A 23,430-nucleotide genomic window follows, 5' to 3' on the forward strand; every position below is an offset into this window, starting at 1 on the left:
GTGTCTTCTTCAATTTCTGTAACTAGTAGTCTATCTATATTATCTCTGATTTTTTCAATTTCTGGAAGCAGTGCAAAATCTTGTGTAGTTTTATGTTGTTTTTCAATTTCAAGCAGTTTGTCATTTTCCTTCTTATAAATTTCCTCTCTACTTTTTTTGATGGCTGCTGTCTTTGCAATAAGTTTTCCTCTGATAACTGCTTTTAGGGCGTCCCACAAGACAGTGGGTATGACCTCTCCATTGTCGTTTTCCTTTTGATAAGTTATGATATCTTTTCTTAGTTCTTCCACTCTTGATTTGTTATTTAGTATTCCAATATTTAACCTCCATAATGTATTTTTCTCCTGCGGTTTTAATTTGACTTCAAGGTAAACTGCACAGTGATCTGATACGTCTGCTTGTTGAATTTCACATTTTTTAACTCTGTATAATTCTTTTTTGTTCACGAAAAAATAGTCAATTCGAGCATAGCTGTTATTGGGGGCAGAGTAATGTGTGTAATCTCTTTTAAAAGGATGTAATTCCCTCCAAGTATCCACTAAACCAAATTCTTTAAATGTTTTCTTTATTAATTTGGTGACTTGATCAGGTTTTTTTTTCTTGTTTGTTGTGTCTAATTTGTTATTCATCACAATATTAAAATCCCCGCCACATATTAGTATCCCTTCCATTTCCAAAATGATGATATCTAGTAAGGTTTTAAAGAATGATTTTCCACTATTGGGTGGGGCATATACATTGACCATTGTCACCATTTCATTCTCCAATTTTCCTCTTACAAGGATATATCTCCCCTCTTTATCACTAATTTCTTTAATACACTCAAATTTCACAGAGTTGGGAATAAGTATGCTCACCCCTCTTCTACATCCATGACGAAACGAGCTGTAAAATGATTTTGTGTAGCCAAATTTCTTGAGCTTCTCACTTTCCTGTCTAGACAGGTGGGTTTCCTGTAGATATATAATTTGTGATTTATCCCTCCTTAGTTTAGCCATTACCTTCTGTCGTTTCACAGGGTTATTCAGGCCGTTAACATTCAACGACAGTATCTTGGTTTTATACTCTATTATTAGTGTTTATGGATTTGTGTGGCAATACAACTCTGAACATAAAAAACACAATAGAACTCCAACTATGGAACAACAAAAACACTGTGACTTCCAAAGGAAGGGATGTGTTTTGACATCCCTTGTGGTCCCTGTTGGTGGGAGGAGGGTTACGTGCCTCATTTCTGTGAGGGCCCTCCCTAGTAGTGAGTAGATACCCACTATTACTAGAAATGTCCAACATTAGGTGCTTGTTTGAACTATATACCTCCAATCGGTTTCATAAATTCAATAGAAAAAGTCATGAGTCAATTATCCTGTGTGGCCCAGGATTAACTATTTTAAATAAAACCCCTTATTCAAACAAAAATATTCATTAAAGTCAGTAAATAATATAATATAATAGTAAAGTTTGGGTTTACCTGGGCCACAATTATTCCTTTATTAACTTCACTTCTCACTCGGTGCCTCGTCTGAACTCTGTCAGCCTCTCTCTCGCTCGCTGGGCTGTGCTCCCTGAAGCGGTGGCCCGTTTCCATGGTAACGCCGCCTCCAGTCGCTCCTCTGCAGCAGCCACTGCATTCACCCTCGTTGTCACCGTCACTTTGAACCCGCGCCGAATCAGGTCCTGAGCCGCTTCTTCCGCTGTCCCGTAGATCCTCAATCCGGAGTCCCAGTGCACTCGCATCTTCGTATAGGGCGTCTGAAATCGGATCCCCTTCTCCCTCAGCGCCGCTTTGACTGGTCCGTACGCCTTGCGCCTCTCCATGATGTCAGTTGCGTAATCGTTGTCAAAGTAAAGGCGTTTGCCATTCATCTCAATCTTCTGTTGCCAAACTTTCCTGAGGACCAGCTCTTTAACATGAAACTGTAAAAAGTTTACTATTATTGACCTGGGCGATGAGGAAGCAGCTGGCCTTGGGATTAATGCTCTGTGTGCCCTCTGGATCTGGAGCTCCGCCCCGTCAGGTAGAGTAATGTGACTCTTAAACAGTTCTTTTACAAACTCCACCACGGAGTTCCCCTCTTTTTCTTCTGGCACTCCGTAGATCCTAATATTATTCCTTCTTGAACGGCTCTCCAAGTCGACAATTTTATCTCGCATTTCCGCGTTCTGCTTCACCACCGTCAACAGCGTGTCTTTCATCTCCAGGCAAGCCGACTCCAGGTCAGCTATGCGGGTTTGAGCCTCCGTAATATTAGCGTTTTGGACCTGTAGCTCTTGCATAACTTCACCTTTAAACTCTGCAAAGTCGTCTTTCACAGCTTTCTTAATTTCGTTCCTGAATTCACTCAGGTCCCGCCTCATATCTTGTTTGAAGTCTTTTAACTCTTTTGTGAGTGACATTAGGGTTTTAAGCATAGCGTCTTGGTGGAGGCTGGCCGCAGCGTTAGCTTCCCCTGTCGGTGTTTCTCCCTGGTCGCCATCTTCCTCGTGTTCAGCAGACTCGGACACCTCCGTGTTTTCTTGTGTTCTATTCATTTTTCTGTCAATCCTTTGACTCCTTAGCTGTTTCCCTCCTCTCATACTTAATTTAAGACGTTTTCAAAACTATTTCTATTGATAGGAGGTACTTTATCCAGACCGATTAGTGGGAGCTTACTGCTACACGTCCATCCTGCTGTAGCGTCGCACTGGAAGTTCTGTAGTTCACATTTTAACCCTTGCGGTGCCTTGTCTGTGTCATATGTCTGTGGTCCATACACAGAACATCCAAAGGTTTTTTTCTCTGCTAAATCACATCATTTACTAGTCAGCGTGTCAGCATTACAGACATTACAGAATAATTAAGCACTTAAACAGGGCATAAGTACGCTCAACCCCCCCCCCCCCCCCAGTGCACAGACACACTCCATCAGTTCTGAGTGTTGAATCACTGAGACACGTTTGAGGAAACACTGCATGTATTTCTCTTCTCTAACTAACTCTCTGTTGCTCCACAGTAACAGAGCTGCTGCTGCAGCTCAATGTGCTGTTTACACTTTCTTAAAGAGACAGTGTCCTGAATGTGATTTACTTTAAAAATGACTTTCAGCCACTCAGAGCTGCCCTGAAAGAAGCAATGCTACAGAATTAATAAAAGGGTCTTTGTGGCATTTTTCGACTTTGGGCCATTATTGTTTTTCTTGTAAAACTATTAATAAAAATAAATGGTTTATATCACCTATTGCCATTTAAAGGAAAAATAGAGAGAATGACGTTTTATCTTATAAAGGATATGATTGTCTCAACTGTGTGAAATGAGGCGTTCAAACACTGCTTAAAATAGGATTTTATTAATGTGAGTGTGTTACCTCATTAACTAATAGAAATCACTAGATTGATCTGCTACCTGGTTATGTAACAAGTGTTGCTAATGCTAATTGTAACCTAGATTGTTAAGTTAGCTGAGTTTAGGTGCACTGACTGCGGCTACAGTGATTAGCGGCAACAGAAGATGGTTCGTTATAGGAGCCCGAGATGTGAATGAAAACCAACAGACCAGTAGTATAGTTAAGTTTGTATTGTTATATAAGAAAACATTAGTTGGGTGGTAATGATGTGGAAAAAATAATACCAGAAAACAAAATACAAATGTAGTCAAAACAGTTTGAGTAGCTCACACACCGTGTGTGTGAGCAAAAGTCCTTGGGGAATGCAATCCAATAGGATGTGCAAAGGTTCATGTATTGCTCCCAAAGTTCATTAAGGAGTGCAAGGAAGGAAAAAATATATAATCCAGCAGGGTTTTTGGTTGTGGAAAACTAGGAAGATGACAGGACTGCAGGGAGGAACTGGATTTATCCTACCGCATCCTGGCTCGTCATTCTGTGTTCAGCAGTTGTTGAGTTGATCTCGTTCAGGATTTCATCCATATAAAAAACCTGACCTATAAGGCCAAAATCACAAATAAGTTTCTCTTTCAAACAATAAGTAGGTTCATAGATTACTGTAACCCAACATTCAAACTTTAAATAATGCATGAACACACATGCAAGACAATGTGTTGATAATGTAATGAACTTCAAATTAACATAACTCACGAATCATTTTTAAATCAAAATCAATTACTATAGTAATCAATCATGTTCATAAGTGCACTTAATGTCACAATCAAACATTTCCAATTCATAATCCTTTCAAAATACTCAAGCAGAGTTCATGAAATAAAAGGGTTGCGCAACAAACAATCGACAGAAACAAACTCGTAGCTACGATTTAAACACACACACACAAACCAAACTTCATTGGCTTTTTTTAGCGTTAGCCAAACAAAAGTGCTCAAAGTTGGTCAAAACTAAAAATAAGGGCCAACCAAGTTAATATCAGTTAAACTAAACTATTGCCTACCGTTCGGTGTCATTTTCTAAAAAAAACAACTTAAATTAATTACCTTGAAGTTGAAGTTTAGGTGTTTTAGTCACTCGGTCTCCATGCACGGCCCGATGGATAAAGTGCATGGAATCTGTATGGGGTTTTGCAAGAGCGATGTCAGCGACTTACATTTCAAATAAAACTTTAACATATACTGCTGACACTTCGTCGGTAACGTATCAAACTTACAACAAAACACTTACCGAAGTCTGATTGTCCAAAACGCTTTGTAAGTCTGCCTCTCTTGGTTAGCTTGAAAACCCACAGCATACCACAGCCACAGCAGAGAGTGATTGGAATGTAAATTACAATGTTTTAAGGGAAATGGCAGCTGAGGGCAGTGAAACAGGAAGTGGACCTTTCAAAATAATGCACCTGGACTAAATGCGGGTTACATAATGCTACACCACTTTAGTTAAACAAAGTAAAAAGACTGTGTGACTAAAATAACATGTCAGCCTTTTTGTTTGATGTTAATCGTACTTGGAACCAGTTTGATAAGTTGCTTATATACAATTTAAATGATCTTTTATTCCTTCTTTTCCATTTAGGGCGATGATTTTAAGTAAGTTTGTTTTATTAATAAATCACTTTAAAATGGTCTAAATTATTTGAATGAAAAAAACTGTGATAAAATTGTGATTGTGAATCGCCCACCCCTCTGCTCAGGTCATGTTCACTGTGGTCGGTTGGCATGCAGATATCTTGCAGTGAAGAAGAGATGCTATGCTAGCAGACAGAGCTCATAGAAAAACCTGACTTTTACAGATATTCACGTAATATTACAGATATTTTTTGGTGCTAAAGGGGTAAGGAATCATTTATGAACATGTTTAAAAGTAGAAGGCGGCCAGAAAGAAAGTATTAGCTGATTACGCCCGCCGCCAACTCTTCTGGATAGCAAATTTAAATTTTCACAGTATCGATGTGAATCATGATACCTATGAATCGATTTTTAACTGCCTTACGATTAATCGTTACATCCCTAATGAAATTATATTATTAATGTAAATATTCAAATTTTTACTAATGCACCAAGATAAAGCTGTAGTTTACTTCATTAGTTTTAATGAGAGTGTTTTCCATATCCAAGTAAAATTGGTACTGCTTGATATCCTTAAATCAATCAAAAGTGAATCGTGAATCAAATCGAATCGAGCTATTGTTATTCGAATCGATACCCAGTCCTAATGATACTGATACCGTTGCTATTTTTATGACACCACAGTATTACCGTATTACTGCCCATGCCTAGTGTGTGTGTGGAGTGAATTTCTCCCCGACACGGTGTCAGTTTGGGCTGAAACTTTTTTTTAACAGCTTCCACATAGTGGTGTAACAATACATTGATCCACATCAATTAATTAATTAACGATCCATTTACATTGATGCACAATGAAGACATGGATGAACATCGTCATCTTTAAGATACACCTTTATTTTGAAATAAACATACGTCCCTGCCACTATTTCCTGGTTGGAAATAGACTGTAGCTCCGGTGTTAGCCCCGCCCCATCGCGACCAATAAATGAATGATGAACCTTTTCCATCAGTGTTATATGGTTGGGTTTAGATCTTAACTTGTCATGTGGCAGTAGATTAATGCCCTACATTACCTACATGACATGTGACCTTTCATCTACAATAGTTTAAAGTAGGGATGTTCCATTCTGATATAGATATCTGATACTAGTCCAATATTAGCAAAAAACTATTATCACATTATATAGGCCTGCATCTAAAATGTGTGATATAAACACTCTGATCTAATCAGTTCATTCCATACTCCGCTCCAGCTTTTCTAATTAATAGGTCAGTTTTTTTCTTTTTCTTTTTTTCCTCAATGTTGCAGAATCGGTAAAGTTAAACTGTTTCCACTGAAGACCTTCATTTTCCTCCACATCATGTGATCTCTGAACAAACTGATAGTTTTAGTCAATTTCAAAGTGATGACACTGCAAAGGATGGATGAATATTTCTAGATCCTTCATGTTCATTCTGTCTCTTCCATCCTTCAGGTGGAGCTGATTCCATGCTGATGTTACAGGTGAATGGAGGATTGTGGAACCACTCAGCCGTGACAGCAAACATGGACTCCTCAGAAAAGGTGAGAAATGAGTGGAACAAAACCAGTGAATGTAGAACCAGTGAAAGACACCATTATGGGTGTACTCATACTGCCAGCTCAGGCTGTTCCAAGCTCACAGCAGGAATCCCCCCTCCCTGTCCCTTTTCTGGTACGGTACAACGGACGTGATCACCAGCTCAACTCGGTTCACACAGAGAATCTCGTCATCTCGTTCATTTACGACACACATGGCATTACGTCATCATTAAGCGACTCTGTTCATACCTGTCAAGTTTTGGATTTGAAAATAAGGGACTTTTTCTGGCGTCCACTACGCGCCGTCCCACCCGCCCAACCGAGCTCCAGTATTTTATTTTATTTTTTCCGGAAAAAAAGATATATAATACAAAATAAATACTAATGAATAAAAAAACAAAGTTAAACAAAAATGTATGTCAAAAATAAAGTAAGATACAATTAAAAGGTATATATAAATTGTAGTGACAGTGATTATTCTGACTGCTCATTTTTAATTATTTATGTCATATAAAAATGTATGAGAACAACATTAATGTCACAGTCATCATATTTCCCCTCAGGGATCAATGGTTTACTGAATCTGATCAGGTTTATTGTTTAGGTTAATTTAAATAAAGTTTATCAAAACTTAATTTAAATGGTCCTGATGACATCATTCTAGACCATAATGATTACACAAAAACAAATGGAGGCAAGGATGCATCAGTTATTTCACCACTAGGGGTCAGAATATTTGACAGTATCAGAAGTTATCATTAATCTACGATGTTTCAGACTCTACAATCCCTGGTATTGATGGTCTAGTACACACATTATCAGTGCTCCCCAGAACATTTCCCCATAAAAAAACATTCCTTGCCTCACGGTGACAGCGTTTCATGTTGATTCTGTCCATTTCCACGTTTAACCGTTTTCATTGGTCGATTCTATGATTTATAGTTCCCTATTGGTGTTCAGCTGCAGCTGAGGGGAGGGGCTTCACGTGTGTCTGTTTATGTCTGCAGCAGCGAATGAAGTTGTCAATTGAAACAGGTGAGGGGGAAAAAACTAGAGCTGAACCATAGATATATTAAGAGATGGACATGGTGCTGTTAGTATCGATACCTTTGTGAGAAAGTATAGTATCTGATACTAACTTTTTGGTATTGACACTTTATTTAGTTTTTTGACAACACTATTCTTACCAGTGGGAAAGTTCTTGATGATATATCTCTGCTAATCACGTCCATAACGTGCATACAGCTCTGAGCACAGATATATAGAAGGTAGATGAACCACTCCTCATGAAAAAACAATGTTCAGCTCCATCCACAGTATGAAAAAAATGATTGAACCATGAAAAAAACACATTTAAAATAAATACACAAGTGAGGGGAGGGGGGTGCAAGAAAAGCCCCCAGGTCTATAGAGCACTGGAGGAAACCCTGACCCACCAGTTGAGAATTACTGCTTTAAACAACTGACGGTCTGTAGTAGGTCTCCATCTACTACACCAAATATATTAACAAAACATATTTTTCTGTTTTTTGAAGAATTGTCGTTGACATAATCATTATTATTTATCATTAACTTATTCAAATATCATTCAACTACATGAAAACAGCAGATCATCAGTATTAAGTCCCTCTCTAACTACTACAGATGAGATGGTAATAAAATACTGTTTAATGGTTTTTAAATCATTTTTATTTGTAAATAATCATAAAAAATAGAATAACTTAAAAATGACTTCTTTAACAGTTACTGTAATAGGCTGAAAACAACCAACAGTCTGTATTATATCTCTCTATCCACTACAGCAAAGATATTAATAATAAAACACTCTGATTTTCTGATGGTTTTTATTGATTAAATAACCTTAAATACTGTCATTAATCAGCAAGAACTTTTTAAAAAAAAAAATTACTCTCGTAGCATAAAAATAACTGACAGTCTTTATTAGGTCACATCTACACACACCTCTACTACACCAAATATAAAAAACACTAAAATATGATAATATTCAACTAAAAATATAACTTTTTTCATTTAAAAATGATCGTGTTGATGTTTTGAACCCAGTATATCGTATGGTATTCTGCAAATTAAATACGATTAAACATTTGATTTATATTAATTAATTTATAAAACAAGTAAAGGAAACATCTCATTTTCTATATTCATAAAATGATCATTTATGAAAAGATTTTTAGCTTGTGCTAGTAAGATGATTATTATCATTATGCAGATCAATCCTAGAATTTAATGTAACTAGAGACAGACCTGATAAAGGTAGTTTATGGTTTTCAGGTTAATAGAGTGACCTTTGAATAATTTATTGGTAATAATTACATTATTAATTAGTGATGCACTAAAAATCTGACCAAACATGATGTTATAAAGACGTGAGTAAACGACGCAGTCAGTGCACGCTTGTCTAGAAACAGACCAACTTGTCTGTGGACTCGTGGAGCGTCTGTATTTAATACATGTGAGCACTACAGAGTTGATGGAGCAGTAAGTGTGTTTTATGTGTGTGTGTCACTTAGACACTGTAGTTACATGTAGCCCTCCATTAACACAGACCTTTAATACATCACAACTGTACTTGGTCCACGTTATAAACATCATTACTCTGATAGAATTAAACGGTGTAATCACAGCTTCAATGCATTTTGTGTTTTAATTAGGGCTGCACCATTTTCACAAAAAACCTAATTGCGATTTTTCTGACAGATATTGTGATTTCGATTCAATTTTACAATTTTTAAGAATATTTCATACATTTAAAATGCATATGCGTTTTTTTTTCCCAAATTCTGTTTTCCACATCAATTTTTTAGAAATATGAATTAATTATTTCAGAAAATATTAGTTTTTAACTCCTGTAAGGAAACAAAATTTAAAAAAAAAAAAACTTAATTCCTTTTGAGCACAATTATTTTAGTTTTGTTATGTAAAATAAGTTTGTAATATGCTGCTCAAATGAATAAATAAATGAAAAATGAATGAATGAATGAAAAATAAAGTAGATATAATTAAAAAGAAGATATAGGTTTTACTGTGAGAAAACAAAATAAAAATGTAATTTAAAATACAATTAAAAGGTAGATATAAGTTGTAGTGACATGGATTATTCTGACTGCTCCTTTTTAATTATTCATGTCATATAAAGATGTGTGAGAACAGCATTAATGTCACTATATTTACCCTCAGGGATCAATGGTTTACTGAATCTGATCAGGTTTATTCATTAAGTTTTGATCAACTTAATTTAAATTAACCTCATTTAAATGATCCTGATGACATCATTACAGACGTAATGATTAAACAAAGCTAAATGTGCAAACATCACGTGTAAGAAGTGTTTTTTCACCACTACAGGCTAGAATATTTTACAGTATCAGAAGTTATCAATAATCTACGATGTTTCATACTCTACAATCTTTGGTATTGATGGTCTACAACAGAATCAGAATCAGAATCAGAATCAGAAATGTTTTATTTGCCATGTACAGTTTTGAGGACAGTACAAGGAATTTGACTTGGTGGTTGGTGCACAAAACAAGCAACAAAAAGAAATAAAAGAAATGAAAACAACACAACAAAGAACAACCCAGCAACAATAATAATAATAATAATGATAAATATAAAGGATGAGGGATAAATAAAGGATAGATAGAGAATAAAGGATAAATAGGATAAATATAAATATATATATACAGTGCAGCAGGTATCAAGCTGGTGGAGGTGGTGATCGGGTGGGGGGGGGGGTGGGGGGGTTCAGTGGGTGACTTGGGGTGTGTTCATGTGGATGGTGGCAGAGGGAAAGAAGCTGTTCTTGTGTCTGGAGGTTCTGGTCCTGATGGACCGAAACCTCCTACCAGAAGGGAGAGATTGAAACAGTTTATGACCGGGGTGGGAGGGGTCGGCCACAATCTTTCCTGCACGCCTCAAAATCCTGGAGGCGTACAGGTCCTGGAGGGAGGGCAGATTGCAGCCGATGACCTTCTCTGCAGAGTGGATGATACGCTGCAGTCTGGCCTTGTCCTTGGCCGTAGCTGCAGCGTACCAGATGGTGATGGAGGAGCAGAGGATGGACTGGATGATGGAGCTGTAGAAGTTCACCATCATCTTTGTTGGCAGACTGAACTTCTTCAGCTGCCGCAGAAAGTACATCCTCTGCTGAGCTTTTTTGATAAGGGAGCTGATGTTCAGCTCCCACTTGAGGTCCTGAGTGATGATGGTCCCCAGGAAGCAGAAGTACTCTACAGAGCTCACTGTAGAGTCTCCCAGGGTGAGGGGGGTGAGGGGGGCTGGGTTCTTCCTGAAGTCTGCTATCATCTCCACTGTCTTTAAAGCATTGAGCTCCAGGTTGTTCTGGCTGCACCAGGACACCAGCCGGTCTGTCTCCCACCTGTAGTCGGACTCGTCTCCATCAGCGATGAGACCGATGATGGTCGTGTCGTCTGCAAACTTCAGGAGTTTGACCGACTGGTGAGAGGAGGTGCAGCTGTTGGTGTACAGGGAGAAGAGCAGAGGAGAAAGAACACAGCCCTGAGGAGATCCAGTGCTGATGGTCCGGGGAGCAGAGATGGTTTTTCCCAGCTTCACGTGCTGCTTCCTGTCAGACAGGAAGTCTGTGATCCACCTGCAGGTGGATCACAGACAACTTTATCCAGATGTTCTGTAGCTCTGATCAAGTGAAGCTGATTAAAGCTGAGTCATGTTTTCACGGAGCACAGCAGCACTATGAGAAACAGACAGAGCTTCACAGACATGTTAAAGTTAAACAGACACTGGTGTCTCTGATGTAGGAGTCAGTGATGATTTGTGTAGTTTTTTACCAGGTTAGACGGTGTTTAGGTGGTGTTTGAAACGACTACAAAGAGAGTTGGAAGGACATTTCTGCATAAAAAATGTTCTTTCCCTCACAGTGACGGTGTTTAAACCCAATTCTGTGAATTTCCGTTGCGTTCACCTGAGGTCAGGTGTAGATGTAGTTCTACAATTAGACACTAGATGGAGCCCCAACATAAGTGTTGGGTCTAAGCTCCTCCTCCTACTACTTTGACTGAAAATCTATCCCACCTGTGTGTTTGGACTCTCAGATAATGTAGTGGAGGAGCTCAGAGATGTTGTTAGTGAGTGTCTTCAGATTTATTGAATTATTATGTTTATTTTAAGCTCCTAAAAGCACGTATTTAAGTTAGAATATAGGTCATGTTAAAGTACACAGGCTGATTCCATGTTTATATGTATTTTGACCCAAATGTAAGTTAACTCTACAGCCAAAGTGTTTGGCTTTACCAGTTTGTTTAGTGACATCTTAGTCAAAATACATTAAGGTACTATTTGATCCAATTGATATAATATATATATATATAGTGATTTCATAGTGTAATTTAGGTTAAAACAATGAAGAATAAAATCACAGACATGTTAAGAATGATAAATATTGGTTAAGAGTTTCAGATAAATACATTTATATAAATACTAAAATTAATAAATAAGTTTATGGGTAAAATACATTGTTAAAAAGTTAGACTTTAATTAAAATGAATAAAATTTGTACAGCAAAGCACATGATTTAATTTTACAAATAGAAGTAGTTAAACATTGTAGGTTGATTTAAAAACATTAAATAGCAGAAAATTAATTTATTTAATAAATAAAATATTTAAAATAGTAAAAGATCAGGTGGTTCATTCTTTTAAAAACATTTGATTAGAACTCATTCTTCCTTTCTCTCTTTTTCATCCTTTTCTTTAAGGTTTTCAACCTGCTACAAAACCTACAACAAAACTGAGTAAACTTTTAAAAGCTGAGTTGATCTCACGTCTTACTTGTTCTCCATCCATGTTCTTTCAAGTTGGACAAGCATTGTAGAAAATAAGCTTAACAAGTATCTGGTATGGTATTCTGCAAATTAAATATGATTTAGAATTAGATTTAATTAATTGATAAAAGAAGTAAAGGAAGTTTCTCACTTTCTACATTCATAAAAAAATAATTTATAAAAAGCATGTGTGATTTCCCTGGTTTAATTCTATGGGACATGTGCATGATAAATGTGTTTGTTGGTGTATTTTTTATTTTTTTTTAAACAAATTTCTATATTTTATTTTGTTTGGTGTATTTTTTTGTAACGTTTGTATTTTTGGAGTCATTGTGTATTTTTTAAAAAAAAACAAAAAAGGCCAAGATTCACGGCTCTGCCCTGCAAACTCTGTAAAACTTAGCAAAAATCCATGGATCTCTTTTGGTGTCCCACTTCTCTAGATTATCTGCAGCAACTTTGAACCCTGTCAGTGAAACACCCTATGAAAAGTGTGTTACAATAGGACATTTGTCTCATATTAAATTATCTTCACTCTGTAGGGGGCGCTAACACGCCAATATCCATTTTTCCATATTGAGCTGGTTTAGGGCTGGAGGTTTAACAACTGATTCACAAATGTTTGTTTGGTTCCTTCTCTGTGTTTAATCTCTAACTGTTCTACAGGACTCTGGAAGCCAGAACAAAGTGACACCTCAACGTTCTCAGGACGATGAAGCTCAGCCACAACAAAGAAACAAATCTAAGAGAAAAACTTCAGAGCAAAGAGTTCAACAGCAGAGCCAAGCTGGAGTTAAAGCTAAACATACATGTGACCAGTGTGGGAAGGCCTTTAGCAGGAAATCATCCCTCACTGAACATCAAAGAATCCATTCTGGAGAAAAGCCATTTAACTGTGACCAGTGTGGAAAAGCTTTTATGCGGAATTCTATCTTAATAAGACACAAAGTCATTCATACTGGAGTTAAAAAGTTTGAATGTGATGAATGTGGAAAGACTTTTAGTCTATCTGGAGACCTCAGTCGACATGTCCTCATTCATTGTGGAATCAAAGCTCACAGATGTGAACAGTGTGGAAAGACTTTTACACAAAGATCATCTTTAACTCTGCACATGCAGACTCACTCCAGAACAGTGTTGTATCACTGTGACCACTGTGGGAAAATATATAAAGCCAAACAAACCCTCATCCACCACCTGAGATCTCACCCTGGACATGAAGTGTGTCCCTGTGACCAGTGTGACAAAGTTTTTACAACATATCAACGGTTAAAACAACACCAAATCAGCCACTCATCAGAAAGACCTCATAAATGTGACACATGTGGAAAATCTTACAAGAGGAAATTTAACCTTAATCACCACCAACGAGTTCATGAGAAGAATGTTCTCAGATGTGATGAGTGTGGAAAGACCTTCAGCACTTCATCTGTTCTCCACTCACATCTCTGTGTGGATGGAGACATGGAGCAGGAATCATCTTCAGATCCCAGCGACACACGGATGGTGACGACACCTTCTGGTTCCAGTGTTGGACTGAAGAACCCAGAGATCAGGCTGCACAGGATTCCAACATAAACCTGCTGTCAGCTGGAAAATGGACACCAACAGTTCAGGAAGTTGTTGATCTTTGAAGGTGTGGTCTGAAAGAAAAGATCAATACAATGATCAGTTGGAAAGGAAGCAGGAAGAAGTTTCCCTTTGTTCACTTCCTATACATGATATACATTTTATAGCTTCTGTATTCATACATGATGTATATGAAGAATGATTCACATTATTATTATTGTTATTATTATTATTATTATTATTGTTATACACTAATGACAGATTCTATATCAGGGTTGTCAGACTCATTTTAGTTGAGGGTTCAAATACGGACCAGTTTGGGGTCCAAAGGCCTTCAGATTATAGGAAAACCAGCCTTAGTTTATGAATGACTTTAATTTTTTGAAATATTGTAAAATAATTTAGGAAAATTTGTATAACTTTCAAAAATTGAGAGTTCCTGCAACAATTTGAGTTTAAAAATAACTCCCATCATATCAGCATGGGAAAACAGTGAGCTCTACAAATGTTGTGGAGTTTACTCAAAATTTTGTGTTTTTAGTGGAGTTGTGATATCTACAACTGAAATAATTTTTAATTTACTCAATAATTTATGTTTTTTGTCATTTTTACTTTCTCCTGCAGGCTGAATTAGATGCTCTAAAGGGCCGGATTTGGCCCCCAGGCCTTGAGTTGGACACACATTATGAGTCTGAGATGTTCATCATGTGTTTGTATACTGTACATAATAATCATTAGTAGTTTTTATAGAATGTAGAGAAGGTGACTAACATTCTAATAGATGTAATAATCAGATCCTAACTTGTAGATGAATATACATGCTGTGTTAATACAGACCATCTTCATCATGTACCTTTGAATCTGTTTCTTTTCTCTGTGTTTATAAAGGATTCATATTTGTAATGAGTTTTAAATGAGTATCTAATACATCACATAATAGTATTTTCTTGATTTTAGATGTGATGTGTTTTATATAAAGTATGTTTTTCTACAGTTGAAGTGAATGTGATGAAATGGTTCCTGACAGGGAAACCCTGCCTAAAGCCTGTGAATGGATCATGCAGTGTGCTGAATGAATATCAGGGGAAGGGGAGCCCAAAGTGTCCAAACACTCCCATTTTATCTCCATATTTACATTTCTATCAACTCTGTGATTACAGCTCATAGATTTATTCTAACTCTGAAATGTTCTTTAATCTGTTCTTTAGCCTGTCCAGCCTTTCTTTAGAACTTACAATGTTCTATGTAACCATGAGAAATCCTAAAGTTCTTCTTAAATCTTCCTTCTGACATAAAGTTTGAATCAATGTAAATGTAATGATATCAAATGTCCAGTGAAGCTTTGTTCCTTTAAATAAAGACGTGTTATTGTCTGTGCTGGATTTCTTTGAACAGAGAAACATGTCAGAGAGAGGGAGAGCTTTTCATTGGATAGCACATAATCACATAAAAGATAATACAGTATACATGTGTGCGTGTTTGAGCGTGTGTGTTGTGTTTGCTTTCAGCAGGGCGGTCAGCAGCTGTAATGTAGGATATTTGTGATTCTTTTTAGCTATAACTGCTCCGTCGACTTCAACGCCGTGGAAGGACTCACTTGTGAGACTACCTAACCCCGCTGTGTCAACTGTTGCTCCCGAGTCACTGTCTGAGAGGTGCGTCTAACTTTAGGCTGATATGAACGTGTGTTGTATTACCATGCTATCGAACATTCTTCCTAACTTGTCGTTTGTTCTACGTGCATCACGCTATTACTAAATGTATATGCCGATAGTGTGTGGGGGGAGGGGGAGATCTGTACGTAAGGCAAGGGGGGGAGGGGGGATCTTATGTTGTACTCTGTGTCATCCAGATGAGAGAGCCCTTGATTGTCTTCCAGGCTCTCCTTTGAACTCGTTTTATTTCCTGCATTAAAAAATAATGCATTTCAAATCAAGTTTAACATATGCTGATTACTTTCTGTAATTCTGTCATTTTCACAGAGATGATAATTTCTCCGTTGCTGGAGTCCAGGAGTTAGACATTAGTGGTCCCGAAGAGACAGCTCTTCAGCAATTGGATTCAAGGTATGGTAATTATAATTATAATTTTTTTTCCATTTATTTAAAAAAAATGCACGCTGCTTTACTTGCATCACAGTAACATGTCATAATATCCCTCAATTATTGTTCTTTGCCTGTGTATTCAGTATGCCGTCCCAGTACCTAAACGTTGAGGTTGGAGCTGATGAATTTAATGACATTTGGCCATAAGTGGAGACAGATCTAATAAATAAATTCCCCAAAGTTGTTTACATTTTTGAGGTGTGGTTATGTAATGACAAAATACATGGTCAAGGTGAAGGTTGTTAATAACATAATTGAAAACTCATCCTATTGTTCACGGTTAGGTTATTTAGATGTATTCCTAAGATTGTTATACTTTCTGTTTTTCCAGATATTGCAGGTTGTTTAATAAAAAATCCAAGAAGTGGAGCCTCTACACAGTAAAAGAAGACAAAGACTATGGCTACATCCCAGACCTCCAGAGTGCAATCCTTAGGAAAAGGTTGTCTGCTGTGGGAGGGTTGCCACGGACCATAACAAGGAGGCCTGACGATCCCCGTCAATATGGGGTTCTGTCAGGTGTCCCTGCTCCAGCCACCCAGGACCTGTTGCAGATGCAACTGAGCAGAGGGCGAGGTGAGTTGACTTATTTTGTAAGTTGATTATAAAGTACTAATATGCTTATGTGCAAAAGCTAATTAAAAATCTACTTCACATAATATTATAATATTTATACCAGGTCTACTTGTACATATTTTACAGCTCTAATAAACTAAAGAATTTGTATAAACATAGCTGATGAACAACTGAAACTGTAATGACTTTTTGTTATCGAGTGAAATACAATAGAAATGGTGTGGTTTGTCTATCAAATGCAGTAACTGTCAGATATGTAATTCTGATGTTCTTTCTTTTTTTTTTTTTCTTTTTTTTTTTATATTGTGCTTATTGTTGTGTTATCAAGCCAGTCTGGTGACCAGTGTGCGGCTTAGGAATAATGGTGGTGGCTGTGAACAGAGGAAGAAGTGAGTGGAAATTCCATAAAACAGGTATTTGGGAACAACGTGTCTATGGTTGAGCCCAGTATGAGTGTTATCCCACAGCCCAAGGCCAGTGCATCCATGACAAATGTATTTCCAAGAACCGCCACTGCAAAACCCACGAGCCGCCCCCGGGCCTGAAGAAGCAGTCAGGCCAGCAGCAAGAGCGGGCAATCTAGGGGCCCCCGGCGACCACCCCACGGCCAAGCAGCCCCCCGAACGCCCCCAAGATCCCAAGCCGAGAGGCAACCATCGCGCCCCCAATACACACCCGAGAAAGCCCCAAGGAGCCAAGGACCCAGCGCACCACGCCACCGATCCAACCCCCAACCCCCAGACCCCCCACACCCCCGCGCCCAACCCCCCGAGGGGAGGGCCCAGAGAGCTCCCCGCCCGAGACCCCAGCGGAGGAGCCGAAGCCCACGACCAGAGCCACGCCGAACGGGCAGCCGGCGGGCACACGCCGCCGAGCCCAGAGCCGGCAGGGACCCGACCCCAGGCCAGAGGGACCCGGAACGGACGCAGCACCAGGAGCAGCCCGCCCAGGGAGGACGACCACACCCCAAGCCGCATAAGGCACCCCAACCTAGCCCCCCATGGCGCCCCAAATCACCTTTTGTGGATGCCGCCCGCACCACGGGCTTCAGTTTTTTTAAAGCCGGGGCCCCCTCCAAGGGCCAAGCCAGACCGCCTTGCCGGGATGTGGCCCCCTATTCCTGCCCCGACACCCTGCCTCACGGGGCACTGCCCAAGCAGGGGCCGTACCAGTAGGTATGCAAGGGTGCGGCACGCGCCACCCGCCCCGAAAGACCCCCGCCAGGACCGGCCCGGCCAGCCAGCCAAGCACCCCGGGCCCCAGGAGCACCCCCCGGGACCAGGACCCCCCAAGGGCAAGTCCCCCGGGACGCACCCCCCACCCCCGCCCAGGACCCGGCCACAGCCCAGCAGGACCACACAGCCCCGGACAGCCCAAGGCCGGCAGCCCAGGGCCCGCCGCCCCCCGGGCAGCGCCAGCCACGGAGCAGCGCCCCCCACCGGCCCGCGAGCAACCGGCGATCCCCACCACGGGGACAGAGGCACCCCAATGGCACACATCAAGTGCGGAACAGCAGCCCCCGAGACCCACCGCCACGCCCGACTGCACCATCCTGATGTACTTTTACTCTATGCAGTGGCCCAGCCACCAACAGAGGGGCCAGGCCCCCACCGGAGAGGCCCAAATATGTGAACCAACCCACCACCCTGTTATGGTGCCTCTCCATTCCCCAATGGACAGGCACTTCCCTATCCCCTGTGTGAGTGTGTGTGTTTAGTGAATGTATGGGTTGTAATTAAAAGAAGGGGGATGGAGGGGAGCGGTGCTCCCCATCCTGCCTCTGTGGATATATGTGTATGTGGTGTAATAGGCCGGAGGGTGTAAGTGAAGATACACCCTCCGGGGGGTGGCATGTTGAGGTGTAATTAAAATTGGAGGGATTAGTAGGGTAACTAGAGGTGGGAGTGCCGCCCCCACGCCACTACATAGTGACACAGGTGGCGGCCCCCTCCACCCCCAGTCCCACCATCCAGCCCCCCAAGGGTTGGGTATGGGTGTGTGGTGCATTTTGTGAATTCTGATGTTCTTTCTAAAGGTGAACCACTGCTGAAACAATAAGTTCCCACAGTGGACGACGCTGCCACATACAGAGCCTCACCTGCCGACCAACACTTCATGTGTATTGCCTTTGTTAATTCCATTGTTTTTGCAGGATGAAAGTTGTATGAAGTGTATGTGACGTTTCTTTTTTATAATAAAAATTGTACGTGTACACATTTGTTATCATTACTAGTTAGGAGATTCAAAATGTTATAGCTTGATTGTAGATGCTTTTTGTTCAAGCAAATGCCAAAATACTATATAAAAATGTGTAAATACAGCTACTTCTTCTATAATGATAATAGATAAAACAAAAAAACAACACCTTGCTCAGTGCAGGGCTGTCATATTTACACATTTATTTACACTTGTCATAATGGAAACATTATTGCACTCTTCCAGGGATGTAACCCGTATAATGTCCCAGTAGATCTGGAAAGCAATCTCTGATTTGTGGCAATCCTCCTTTGACTTCGGCCACGTCTCCTCTGACTCCACGATGTACTTGGCTCCGGACTGTAATCAGGGTCAGAGGCATAAAACCTCTCACCTTCTGAACTGTAAAAGAGAAATAAGAAATTATATCAAACATTTAAGCTTTTCGTCAATGATTACAACTGAACAAAAAATGTATCTGTAATTGCTGTAGACATGACATTATTTTTCCCAGCTCTATTACATCTATTGAATTAAAAAAAAACAATATTAGATTAGATATACTTTATTTTATTTCAGGCAGGGAAATTACAATTCCAGTTGTATTATAGAAAGAAAAGAAAAGCAGCACTTGGGTGAAATAATATATAAATACAGAATATTAAATATAAAAAAGAGACCAGAATGTACAGAAATAAATAATAATAAAAAAGGTTTCTACAGACTACAGCTATACTCCTCTTTCTGTCTGTTGTATTATCCCTGACTGGTAATTAGGCAAAAAGTGGCACTAAAAAGAAACAATAAGAAATGAAAACAACACTAAAAATAATAATTATAGACACGCAGAAAAGTAAGATAATGTAAGGGAAACTGAATAACAAGGTGAAAATGAATAAGGTGCCAAATAAATGAAAATAATGATTATAATAAAATAAATTAGGTAAAAGATGCATTAAATATTAAATATGATTAAAACTACAATTAAACTTATTTCTGTTAAATATTGTTTTATTTACATTACATAACATTTATATAAGATATGCATCACCTTTGTAAATCTGTTTCAACATTTGTAAAAGTGTTTTTCTGTTTATTTTTTTAGATAATTATGCACATTTGTAAATTAGTTGTAGCATTGCATTGTATGAAATGTGTGTGTTTATTGATGGATGATGGACAGAATGCTGGATCACTACCTACTGCTGTTTTCAGGAGGTCTTGGTAGCTTTTCTTCTCCTGCAGCTCAGCTTGTGATGTCCATGCTGAACTAGCAACAAGTTCAGGCTGCTGCCAGGCAGCAAACTCATTCTGATCACTTTTAATAAGAGGGCTGTTCCTCTGATACCACACATTTACAGCTTTTTAATCACATACTATGATACATTCTGAAGCCAAACTGGTGATAGCTCAACAACTTGTGTTTTTAATCAACTTATCAAGTCTCCCCGTGACCCTGAAAAAGGAAGAAGTGGGTCAGAAAATGGATGGATTATCAAGTCTATGAACAAAGCCTTTTTCTCTAATGTTTGAAAGCTGATGAAGCAATGATACTGGTCTGTAGTTAGAGCTGCTTATATTAACACTCTAATACATGGAACACTTTCACTGTTTGATTATTTATTACAAATAAACCACTTTGGAATGATTTATTGAAGACACACGACTTATTTTACTATATATTCTATATTATCTTGAATTAATGAAAAGTTCATTTCAAAACAATAAGTTGACATTTCATGATGTATTTTTTTAACAATGTGAACTATTAATTTTTAATCTACAGAATGAAAAAACAATGAAGCTGAAGTTTTACTGACTCGACTTTTTTGGAATTCATCTGTGTTTCTTGACTCAACAATCTCCTTAGTGAGGTCGTATCCAACATTCACCAAATACCTGTTATATTTAGGATTAATATCTGTTATTCTTTCACTACATCATTACTCTTTATTAAATTATTTGGATAATCTGTTGCTTTTTTTGATGATTACACCAGTCCATGTTTTTTTAGTGTTACTCTTATACTGTTGTAATTTTTCATGTTAATATATATAAAGTTTATATTCATACGGTTGAGGTACGGACAACTCCCGGTGCTATTGGTACGTTTACCAAAGTACTTAGTGTTAGGTTATAACCTTATATCACAACAATTCTTAGGGTTAGGTTTAGTCTTAGTCACGTGACCTAAACTGGCCAATTAGGGGCGCTGCGTACAGACAGAATGTCAGTATATTGATACGTCAGCCGTACGGATATCCACTGCCTAATATATATCATATTATTTTAAAGTTGTCATAATGTTTACTCTTTGGTTTTTATATCACGTATGCTTATCTTCTGCTTCTTTAGGTTTATAAAGCTTTTATTCAGGACATTTATCTTAGTGCATACAGTCTCTAAGGCCTCAGTAATCCAAGGCTTGTTCTAAAGCTTCTGCTTCCTGCTCTTTGTTTAAAGGACAGTTTTTCTCATGTAGCATCACTAATGTGGACATAAAGACATCATAGACATTGTTTGGATGATCACATTGATAGATCTAAGCCCAGCTCTGGTTTGTAACTGGAAGCTGTTCACTGATATCACTTCTAAATAATCCTCCATCTACTTTCCAATCAGCTGAATGTGTCCAAATGTTAATGATGGATGTGTCAGTGTCTAATGTGACTCTGCTTGGCTTTAGAATGACAAAGAACAGGCCACAGCTGTACATTGGATGTATAACATCACAAGTCTTTATGTGTCTGTTTGGATTCATAATATTAATAATGAAGTCACTCCAAACACTTTGTATTTTATTGAATCATCAGAGTTATGAAACATGTCAGCTAATGTGTTCTTCAGTGTGTCAATGCACCACCCTGGTGTTCTGTATATACAACTTTATATTATATTCATTTACACACTTAGACATGTGATTAACCTGGAAACACCTCCACTCTGAGTCCACATACAGGGAGACTCCGCCCCCTTTTAATCAGTGCTGTTCATTGGGAATCATTCATATCCTTCTAGAACCAAAACAGGAACTCTTTCACTGTCTCAGATGTTGATACAACACTACATTTAAATAAAAAGCCTTATTAATGTAGAAACAATCTCAAACTAAAGAATTCTGCACTTGTTTGACTCATTTTATCAGAATTTGTCAGAAAGACATCATGACTGGATGTGAAAGCAGCGGTTACTCTAAAAGTCTATTTTTAAACTCCTTCAGCTTCACTAAACACTCAGTTTCCAGAGGAACCTTCACTTCCTGTTTTTAGATCCATCCAGTGGATGTTCTTCTCATGGGAACCATGTGTGTTTGATGGAGGATTATGTGCTATCCAATGAAAAGCTCTCCCTCTCTCTGACATGTTTCTCTGTTCAAAGAAATCCAGCACAGACAATAACACGTCTTTATTTAAAGGAACAAAGCTTCACTGGACATTTGATATCATTACATTTACATTGATTCAAACTTTATGTCAGAAGGAAGATTTAAGAAGAACTTTAGGATTTCTCATGGTTACATAGAACATTGTAAGTTCTAAAGAAAGGCTGGACAGGCTAAAGAACAGATTAAAGAACATTTCAGAGTTAGAATAAATCTATGAGCTGTAATCACAGAGTTGATAGAAATGTAAATATGGTGATAAAATGGGAGTGTTTGGACACTTTGGGCTCCCCTTCCCCTGATATTCATTCAGCACACTGCATGATCCATTCACAGGCTTTAGGCAGGGTTTCCCTGTCAGGAACCATTTCATCACATTCACTTCAACTGTAGAAAAACATACTTTATATAATACACATCACATCTAAAATCAAGAAAATACTATTATGTGATGTATTAGATACTCATTTAAAACTCATTACAAATATAAATCCTTTATAAACACAGAGAAAAGAAACAGATTCAAAGGTACATGATGAAGATGGTCTGTATTAACACAGCATGTATATTCATCTACAAGTTAGGATCTGATTATTACATCTATTAGAATGTCTATAGTTTTATAGACTAATGATTACTATGTACAGTATACAAACTCATGATGAACATCATAGACTGTCTTTATATAGAATGTGTGTTAAACTGAAGGGCTGGGGGCCAAATCCAGCCCTTTAGAGCATCTAATTCAGCCTGTAGGAGAAAGTAACAATGACAGTTAATAATTTCTACAATTATTCATGTTTTCTCTAATTCAGTTGTAGATATCACAACTCCTCTAAAAACAAATAATGTTAAGGAAACTCCACAATATTAGCAGAGCTCACAGGTTTCCCATGCTGACATCACATGATGGGAGTTATTTAAACCCTCAACTAAAATGAGTTTAAGAGACCTGATATAGATTCTGTCATTAGTGTATAATAATAATAACTAGACAATTTCCGCGGAAATCGTGGGAGGGGCTCGTGGGCGGTTGCCGGTTTGAAAGGTGGAAATTCATTCAAAAATGGCCAAACAGTTATAGTTTTAAGTTTTAGGTGTTTAGCATTGCGTTAGCATTAGCATTGTGCTAACATTAGCATTGCGCTAACGTTAGCATTGTGCTAACATTAGTATTGCGCTAACGTTAGCATTGCGCTAACATTAGCATTGTGCTAGCATTAGTATTGTGCTAGCATTAGCATTGTGCTAGCATTAGCATTAGCACTGCGC

At 38.5% G+C, this 23,430-nt stretch overlaps 2 long non-coding RNA genes across 3 annotated transcripts; one reads left to right on the forward strand and one right to left on the reverse strand.

Moving 5' to 3' along the window:
* Positions 1–3,538: 3,538 nt before the first annotated feature.
* LOC114459182 (uncharacterized) lies at positions 3,539–5,386 on the reverse strand. The gene is made up of 3 exons (XR_003673251.1): positions 4,608–5,386; positions 4,424–4,495; positions 3,539–3,919 (listed from the first exon to the last, which is right to left on the reverse strand). It is a non-coding gene; the product is annotated as an uncharacterized LOC114459182 (long non-coding RNA).
* Positions 5,387–15,372: 9,986 nt separating this feature from the next.
* LOC114459183 (uncharacterized) lies at positions 15,373–16,578 on the forward strand. 2 transcript variants are annotated; one of them, XR_003673252.1, is made up of 3 exons: positions 15,373–15,554; positions 15,882–15,965; positions 16,336–16,578. It is a non-coding gene; the product is annotated as an uncharacterized LOC114459183 (long non-coding RNA). The 2 variants fall into 2 exon arrangements; XR_003673253.1 differs by lacking the exon at positions 16,336–16,578 and adding an exon at positions 16,088–16,100.
* The last annotated feature ends 6,852 nt before the right edge of the window (positions 16,579–23,430 follow it).

The sequence above is a fragment of the Gouania willdenowi genome, unplaced genomic scaffold (assembly GCF_900634775.1).
Source record: "Gouania willdenowi unplaced genomic scaffold, fGouWil2.1 scaffold_270_arrow_ctg1, whole genome shotgun sequence".
Classification (NCBI taxonomy): Eukaryota; Metazoa; Chordata; class Actinopteri; order Blenniiformes; family Gobiesocidae; genus Gouania; species Gouania willdenowi.